Below are 9,470 nucleotides of genomic sequence, written 5' to 3' on the forward strand. Positions count from 1 at the left end.
TTCTTACAGGTGTCCCTTCCCTAATAAACTTTGCTGTGTTACTTTCCACTACTCTCTGTCTCACGCCTGAATTCTTTCCTGCGCGAAGACAAGAACCCTGCCATTCACCAGTCACAGAGCGACTCCTCCTTCGCCAAGGTTGCGTCCAGGAGTGGACTCTCGCCCCTCCTCCCACCGCCTCCCCCACCCCATCCCTTAATTCACGTCTTGCTGCGGCCCCACACTCAAGGTCTCCAACACATTTTGGTACTCTCCACTTGGCTGCTTTACCCCTGCAGGTTTCCCTCAGGGTACTCGAGCAACAAGAGGTCCCTGCGGCTGGCCTGTCTGACAGTGAACACCCCTGTAGCTCCTGGAAGGGGCAGGGAGACGCGACATGGAGGCTCTCCACCGACTCACCACCTACACGGGGGGCCCTCTGTGCAGGGTCTCGCTGCTATTCGTCCTTGGATTCTAAGGGTCCTTTCAGCGCTGACACATAGGGGGCTTAGACACACGTGCTGTTCAACGAGGGCCACACAGAATGACCGTATGGTCCAGCAGCTACACTCCTGGGTCTCCACCCGCAAAGAATTGAAAGCAGGGAGTTGAACAGGAGCTTGTACACGGGCGCACACAGTAGCATCATTCCGAATGGCAATGACAGAAGGTCGGCCAGCAGAGAAATGGAAAACCAAACTGGAGTCTACCCACGCGTCGGAGTATTATTTAGCCATAAAAAGGAAGGGAATTCTGGTAGTCGTGACAATGGGAATGGTCCTCCAAAAGGTTATGCTAAGTGATACAAAAGGCCATCCAGTGTATGATTCCATTCGTGTGAAATGGCCGGGTGGTGGACTGGGAACGGTTGCTGGGGGTGTGGGGTCGCCACTAGGGGCGCTAAAATCTCCTGGAATTAGCGGCCGAGAACTTTGAGCAACACCACGGGCGGTACCGGAAATTGCAGTTGTATGACCTATGCCTTGCAGCCCCGTCGGAAAACGCTGATTGCCATTATGCTGTGCCCTTTGGTCGCCAGGCCCCAGAACCGGGGAGCTGTCACCAACAGGGCTGGCTTCCCGGGCCCAGCTCGCTGTTAGCCGGGAGAGCTCCTGATCGCAGGCACACCCGGCTGGCCTGTGACCCTTTCTGCGCTGGCCTCCTGCCTCCTCCTGGCTGTGGGAACCCAGGCGACTTCTTACCTTCTCTGAGTGGCGGTTTCCTGCCCGGTGGGTGTGCTTCCTCCTTAGATGGGATAATAAATAATACAAATGGCAGCCAACAGTTAGAGAGCACTTACTGCTCCGTTGCAGGCGTGGGCAGGTACTGGCCAGTGTCCTGAATGTGCATAGGAATGGGGTGAGGGGGGTGGGGTTGTCTTGTAAATACATAGAGTCCCATTCAGCAGGTCTGGGGGCATGGCGGAGGGGCGGGGGGGGGGCTGGGCGGGGGCTGAGCCCCTGCATTTCAGATGAGCTGCCAGGTGGTGCGTCCCAGGGCCCTAATGCTTTCCAGATGTGCATTCGTTTACTACCCCTCACCACAAGCCAGGGAGATCGGAGCTGTTCTGTTCCCATTCTGCAGACAGAGCTGCAGAGATAAAGCGGGTGAGGAATCTGACACCAGACCTGCCCTGCAGTGGGTAACCTTTCAAACGGATCTCAGCCTTTGCTGTTAAGAAGCCTATGAGGAGCCACCTTGACCTTGAGAGAATCACTGCTCTTCTCACAGCCCTTCCAGGTGGCTTCTGCTGTGTGGGCAGCTGAGTGCTTCCTCCTCTTGGCTCTCCTGTCCAGGAAATTGTTTGGGACTCCCCCAGAGTGGCGCGCCAGGAGCTCATTTCCCCGCCACTGTGACTCTTGTCTCCAATCCACAAGGCAAGGAAGCTGAGTCTCCCAGCCCCTCAGTGGGAAAGGGCACAGCTGGCGATGTCCCCGGAGCTCTATCCCCAGCGCCTACTCCAGAGCCTGGCACCAATGCCCCCCTCCAAACAACCGTCTGTGCCGTCTGCGCCTGTTATTTGCCTCTGTGTCTCTCAAGTCTCAGCTTCCCAATCTGTAAAGTGGAGATGCTAATACCTCCCCAGAGCCTTAGCCTGAGAAACCGGACAGCTGAAGCGTGAGCTTTTCCCACTGTACTGCAGATGGATGGCTGGACACCTCCTGTGAGCGCAGCCAGAGAGAGACAGCTGCGACAGAAGCATCTGCCTGCCCCGCCAAGTGCTTTGAGTGGCTCGGACCTGGGTGTGGGAGGGAGCCTCGGACAGCTCTGGGAGAAGAGAGGGAAGTCAGGCTCAGCATGGGTCTTGATCAAAGTCCAAGAAAATATTTGGACCTACGGCATGGATGAGGTTTCCCAAGCCAGGACAATGACAGCTGGCAGCTGTCACCCCAGCCTGTGTGCCCTGTTCAGAGTCCTCCTGGGTGGAGCTCAGTGGGGGGGGGGGGGGTGATTGGGGAGGAGGAGGTGGGAAGCTGGGCGGAGAGAGAGCAGCCAGGACTAACTGGCGATGGGGTCTGCTCAGAGTTTGCACTAGAGGGGGCTGCCTGGAAGCGGTGCCTCCCAGAGCCCACGGAGGCTGCCCCCTCCCTCCTCGGGGATGGCTTCCAGAGGTCTCCCTGAATCCATATGTGGGTTTTGGCTGAGTGGCGGGGGCTGTGAAGGCTGGCTATGTGATTTGTTCAGCTGTCATTAGGGTAATTGCATAATATTTTCCCAAATTTCTCCTGCAGCTTCAGGCACCGTTTCCAAACTTCCTGCCCTAGCAGGGGCTCTGGTGAGAGGGGCTGGCCCTGAGCCTTCCCAGCCGCTACTGATGGCCCCTGGGGGCAGCCCCTCCCAGCATTCCCATGGGACTCTACCAGCAGGGAGAACAGGCTCTCTGAAGTGGAGCTGTGGTGGCTTCATAGCAGACACAATGGGCACAGGCTTTTTGGCACAGCAGTGAAGTCACCACTTGGAACACTCACATCCCATATCGCAGTGCCTGGGTTCGAGTCCTGGCTACTCCTCTGCTGATCCAACTTTCTGCCCAGGGAGGCAGCAAGTGATGGCTCAAGTACTTGGGTCCTCGCCACCCACATGGGAGACCCAGATTGAGTTCAAGGCTGCTGGCTTCAGACTGGCCAAACCCTGGCTATTGTGGACATTTGGGGAGTGACCCAGCGGACAGATTTATTCTCTCTCTCTCTCTCTGCCTTTCAGGTAGAATGAACTGAGGTGCCCATGCCTTGGCTTCCCAGGCCACCCAGGAAAGATTCTAGAGAATTCTCCATGGTGAAACAGCCAAGGAGCTCAAGGGCAGATCTGCCGGCTTTAGGCTGCAGGGCCCCTGATGCTTCTGACCTGCTGGCTGGGGGGTGGGGGTGGGGGGGCTGCACCGGGGAGAGCCTCGTCACTTAGCATCACGTCTGCTCCGACATGATGCCTCCGAGTAATGTAATTTATATTTCATGCACAATTGAAGCAGCTAATGGTGTAATTCTCCAAGGGAGAAACAAGTTGTTATAGTGTTAATTACATTGCAGGCGTGTTCCCTCTCCTTTGCCCCCCAAGTGCTCCGAGGAAAGTTACCAGGTACCCAGTGAGTGGGTGTCCCAGAACGCGGCTGTGGCGGGGTGGGCTGCCCTGATGCTGGGACAAGGCAGAGGGGCTGGGCTCGCACCACCCAGTGGCCTGGGCTTCCTTCACTGGCCTGTTCATGGCCTGCAGGGTTCTGTCATCACCAAAACTCTACTTTTAGGGATGGTGGAGTCGAGATGAGACATTTGAGAAAGGTTGCCGAACATCCAGACAAACTAAACTTGGCCTAGACGTCAGCAGCGGACACCATTTAGTTGGCCCTGGGCCTCTGAGGACAGACAGCTGGTACTGAGATCTTACTTCTGCCACTTGGAAGCTGGGAATCCCTGGGAAAAACATGCCTTCACTCCTCTGTGCATCCGTTTTCTCAGCTCTGGAATGGGGCTAATAAATTATGAGCCTCGTAGGGCTGCAGTGGGGATAAAATGAATGTCCTTGCAGTGTTTCGAATGCAACCGTCAAAGGGTTTTGGCATTTTCAGTGGAGTGCTGGAAGTGGAAATCTTCCCTCCAGTCATGGGAGCTAGTTTTAGTGAAATGGGACAAACGTGTTGCTTTTCAAAAGAGAGAGAGGTGCAGCTTTTGGAGGAATTATAGAACCATAAAGTCGAGGATGCTTCCCAGAAAAAAATGTAAGTTGAGTATTAAGAGGTAGATTTTTTTTAAACTCCTGGCAAAAGAAATAAAGAGGAAAAGTAGGCGAAGGAAGGAAGGAAGGAAAGAAGGAAGGAAGGAAGGGGAAAGAGAAGGAAGGGAGGGAGGGAAAGGGAGGTGGAGGGAGGAAGGGAAGGCAGGGGGGTAGAAGGGACCATCATGGATTCACAATACACACACACGAGTTAGGCCAAACTTCCAGGACTTCTTTTATTTATTTATTTATTTATTTATTTATTTATTTTGGTAAGTCAGAGTGAGTCACCCTGGATCAGGGAAAATGAATATACACAATTGTTCTTGACTTCTGCAAAGCGCTTTTATGAAATCTCACAGCTCATCCTTAGGGAAAGGAAAGGACGAGCAAAAGTGGGCTGATGGGTAGTGTAGCTTGCTGAACTATAGCTGGCTGACCAGCAGCTGTGTTGCCTAATGTGGCTTTGAACTTCAATTCTGGTACCTGTTCCTGTATCAGTCAGGGCAGACCAAGCGCTCTAACAGGTAACCCCCAAAGCTCAGTGGCCCAAGCAGTAACCCCGCTTTCTCCAGCCTAACACAAGAGGCCTTTGCCCCACCACCCCAACCACCACCAAGTCCTTCTTATACATGGACCCTTCTGTCGTTGGATGCTGCCATCCTCAGTGAGCAATTTTCAAGGCCGAGAAAGGTTAGAAAGGAAAAACATCTCAGGTGGGAGTTGCCTGCCAGCCAGGACTAGAAATCGTGCCCATCCCCTGCACCCGCACTCCACTGGCCCGGAGTCTTGCCACCTAGCTCATGTAGCTGAAGGGGGCTAGGGAATAAGGTTTGGCCACGTGGCCGCGAGAAGAAGCAGATGTGAATATCAGTGCGCGTTAGCAGTGCCTTCCAGAAGCATTGATCTCCATCGATGTGGGTCTTCAGGGAGGCCTCTGGGGGGCCAGTGGATCTCCAGCCCCTGCCCTGCCCTAAGCAACGTTATTTTTATCAGTGACTTGCCTAAAGACATAGAATGGGCCTTATTATCCCTTTGGGGTGTAACTCATTCAGGCTCTCTTCCTGGGGGGGTCTTCGGAAAGAGAACATGCCACACTGCGTGGATTCGTATCAAATGGACAAATCCAGTCCATCTGCCCAAGCTGGGTTCGCGTGTAGACACCAAGGAGCCCTTGTCTGCATTGATGATGCCGTCACACGGGGAGCTCAACTCCTCTTCCCCACGCACTTGGCTCTGTCCATCCTTCTGCCTCCGTTCCTCCTGCCACGTGATCACCTCTATGTTGCTTTGCAGTGGAAACACCTGAGCCAAGGAAGGATAGCATCCAGTTTGGACAGCGTAGGACCTGGCCAGCTTTGGACAGGGAAGAAGGCTTCCTTAGCGAATTTCCAGGTAAGAGCACGCTAGAAATAAAAGCTATTATGACGGATGAAACGCTAAGCCTCAAAGAGATTTCGCTGGACTGCGGTGATGAGCGGAAGTCAAGGAAATTAAATTATACCTGTCAGGGACCCAGCAGGAACCATTCACACACTCGGGAAGTTTAATTGAAGAGAGTGTAATGAAGGAGCTCTTTACGGGGGCGGAGGCAGTGTTGAGCAAACTAACAAGGAATGGTGAAGCGTCCAGGGACCAGCGACTGCGGGAAGCTGCTCCCACTCGTAGGCCTGAAAAGGGCAAGGCGAACAAATGGTTTTGTCACAGTTCAGTGTGACAACCACGGCAGAGGGGCCACCAGACAGCAGCTGTGGGTGTAAGTAAGGATACGCACCCTACAGGCATCCTGTGACTTGGGAAAGAGAGATTTAGAGGCGGGTTACATACCCAACCTCAGGACAGGTGTTTGTTTGGCAGAGAGCTTAAGAGACCCACATTCCATTTCAGAGTCCTGGGTTCAAGTCCTGACTCGACTTGCCATCCAGTTGCTGGCTAATGTGCACCCTGGGAGGCAGCAGGCAGTGACACAAGAACTTGGACTCCTGCCACCCACGTGGGAGATCCAGATTGAATTCTCAGCTATGGCAGGCATTTCATTTCCAAGAAAATAAATGAATAAATGAACATTAAAAATACACAAATACCCAACCTACTGTCTCCCCTCATTTTAAACTCCTTCAGGAACCTCCCGTTGGCCACACTCACGGCGGAGCCAGAGGGTCAGAGAGTGTGACGGGATCCACAGAAGTCAGCCGTGTGTTCAGACAAAAGACTGAAACTTGCGCCAAGTATCTGAAGCACGGACAGGCGGACTCAACTTTGGAACGCGCGCTGCCACCCCTCAGCGCCCCAGCGTATACGACATCACTCCTAGGAACTCCCGTGACAAACTGTGATTTGTCCCAGCTTTTCCCGCCACTGGCTTGCCCGTCTTTTCCGTTTGCTTGTCCGTCCTTCTGCTAACTTAAGACAGAGACGTTTGCGCCACTGCACCCTGGTACCTAACGCTTGACTCCCGGGAGATGCTCTGAGAGTACTTAATGAATGATGCGCCCCGCTAGGGGCCAGCCAAGCCCCAGTAGCAACGCGGGGAAGGCTATGCCTGCAGCCGGCGGGGCGTGCGAGTCTGCGACTGTGGCCATGGCAGTTTGAACAGAGTTCTTTGCTCTCTCTAAGGCTCAGCTCCCCCACGGCCACTGGGGGCATCTTGAAGACGCAGGGGCTAGTCTCCGGGATTCACCGCTAAGTGGCTTTGAGTGAGTGTTTTTGGTAAAGCCCAGTGGGACTGAGGAGAGAAGGCGGTAGGAACAAGTGTGTGATATCAGCCCCAGTCCCCTGACGAGTGACTTTGGGAACAGCGGAGGTCGGAGCACAGGAGCAGAGTATTTGCCGCACACTCGCTGTTATTGATCAAGGGCTGCCCCAGGGGCGCAGAAATTCCCAGGCACCGTGACTCTCCCCACCCCGGGGAGAACAGGCTGCAGTACCCGCGCGCAGTCAGCCTGCAGAAGGCACAGGTGCAAGGTGCTGCTGGTGCACAGGGGAATGATCAGAGGATGGTCCCTTACCCCGGCACCCACAGAGCTGGCTGGAGGCTAAGGTTGCCGGGGAAACTGCTTCCCCTCACTCCACCTATTTCTGATCAAACCTGAGGCCCAGAGTGCTCTAGAGAAACTGAGAGCTAAAGGAGCCCCTCCCTCAGGAGACACCCGTTTCTTGGCCTCTGCCCTCCTCCGAGTCTCCCTGGCGTGTTGGCAGCCTTCAAGGGCGTCCTGGCTTGTTAGCCAACAGGACTTCCCCACGGTGGTCCCAAGAGCCCGCAGGGTGCGGCGGAAGCCGCTATGAGCAGAAGTAGCAAGGGTGGCGCAGTGCTCCTTGAGCTCGGCACGCTGGCAGCTCTTTTGTCTTTTTCTCATCCTTCAAGTTCATGAACTGCCAAGACCCCGAGGCAGTGCGCATGGCCCGAAAGGCATGGGAGGGCGCCATCGCGACACTGCCTGTCGCTTCCTGGCTCGGCGAAGGCTCTTTGGGCTGGTTCCTGGCTTTGAGGGGCTTCAGTACTTTTCCTCTGCAGACGCTGATCCTCAGAGGCACAAGAGGAGGAAAAGACTCATGGTCCCAGAGCTCATGGAGCCGGAGCCTCAGTCCCAGAAGCCCTGAACGATGTGCTATGGGCTGAGTGTCTGTTTCCCTCCTCCCTGGCCCCCAATTTCATATATTGAAGCCCTAACCTCCAAATAAGAAGGGGTCAGGCGGTGGGGCCTTTGGCAGTAAATAGTGGGGTTCCCGTGATGGGATCCATGACCTTATAAGAAGAGGAGGGAACTAGGTCACGCGCTCTGCCCGCCCCTCCATGTTAGGACACAGAGCAAAGGTATCCCCCTGCCAGCACCAAGAACCGAATCTGCCGGCACCTTGAGCTTGGACTTCCAGTCTCCGGAACTGTGAGCAATGTGCCTGGTGCTTTGTGAGAGCAGCCCGAGCTGGGTAAGACAGGGCGCAAGGCACCTCCTGCCTTAAGGAGCTTGCAATTTTTTTTTTAAGATTTATTTATTTTGAAAGGCAGAGTTACAAAGAGGCAGAGGCAGTGGGGAGGGCGATGTCTTCCATCTGCTGGTTCATTCCTCAAATGATTGCAATGGCCGGAGCTGGGCCAATCCAGAGCCAGGAGCTTCCTCCAGGTCTCCCACATGGGTGCAGGGCCCAAGGACTTGGGCCATCTTCTACTGCTTTCCCAGGCCATAGCAGAGAGCTGGATTGGAAGTGGAGCAGCCGGGTCTCGAACCGGCGTCCATATGGGATGCCTGTGCTGCAGGCGGCGGCTTTACCCGCTACGCCCCAGGTGTGTGTGAGTTTTACGGTGCTGTGTACTGAGGTTTCCTGATAACCGAACACGTTGCCCCTGGTTACACCTAAACTTCGCCTTCCACCTCTTTTCCGGTGGTGACGGGAGCAGAAATTCCCAACATGTGAGCCAGACTTGATAACGCATGTTCCCTTGTAGTTAAGCCCCTGCTGAGTGCTTAGTGCAGCGCCTGGCCTGTGGTGAGCACGGTGTTCCCAATGGCGACACTACTGCTGCCTCTGCTGAAGATGGTAAAGCTGCTCACCCCAACAGAGCACCCCTGAGGCCAGGACCCCGCTGTGATAAACAAGGACCAAAGACTCCGAGAAGTCCATCATGTCAGACACGGGGTTCCGCCTGCGCTCACTCATTCACCCGAGAGCCAGGCATCCTGCAAAATCCAGGGCATCTGTGTTCTGAGCAAAACGGACAGGCTGTCTGCCCCCAGAGGGAGGGCTAACCGTCTAGCCAGGGAGACGGCCGGGGACCAAATAACCCCACGAAGGACGTGCAATTGCAAACGCTCTCGGCCTCCAGCGTGCATCGGAAGTGCCTGGGGGCAGTGGCCTGGTCAGGTGGCAGAGGGCTGGCCCTGCTTGCCACAGTGTCTGATTCAGGGGGCCTGTGCTGGGGCTGGCAAATCTGCATTTCTGAAGAGTTCCCAGGTAAAAGCGAGGCTTCTGTTCCCAGGCGCACGGTGTGGGAAGCACTGAACTTTGATGGAAGAGAGGTAGAGGAGTTTTTTAATCTGTGAGGACAGCCTGTGCCAGGGCCCTGGGGCAGGCAGGAGAGAATGAGGTGCTGTGAGGCCAGCCTCACTGCAGCCAGGAGCGAGGGGAAGCTGGAGAGGTGCATAATGTAAAGCCAGCAGGATGCAGAGCGCGCAGTAGCCGTGTGACAACCACCCCCAGTCCGGTCGTCGGCCCAAGAGTGCTGGGAAGTTCCTGGAGGTGACAGCAGCTCAGGGTTACGGCCATATCAGCAGGGCTCTGGCTGC

The 9,470-nt window shown here is 55.2% G+C and overlaps 1 long non-coding RNA gene across 1 annotated transcript; it reads left to right on the forward strand.

Moving 5' to 3' along the window:
• The first annotated feature begins 980 nt into the window (after positions 1 to 980).
• LOC108178772 (uncharacterized) lies at positions 981 to 7,213 on the forward strand. Its single transcript, XR_001795496.4, has 3 exons — positions 981 to 1,208; positions 5,485 to 5,583; positions 6,310 to 7,213. It is a non-coding gene; the product is annotated as an uncharacterized LOC108178772 (long non-coding RNA).
• The last annotated feature ends 2,257 nt before the right edge of the window (positions 7,214 to 9,470 follow it).

The sequence above is a fragment of the Oryctolagus cuniculus genome, chromosome X, assembly GCF_051225735.1.
Source record: "Oryctolagus cuniculus isolate XC-2025 breed Fujian yellow rabbit chromosome X, ASM5122573v1, whole genome shotgun sequence".
Taxonomy (NCBI): domain Eukaryota; kingdom Metazoa; phylum Chordata; class Mammalia; order Lagomorpha; family Leporidae; genus Oryctolagus; species Oryctolagus cuniculus.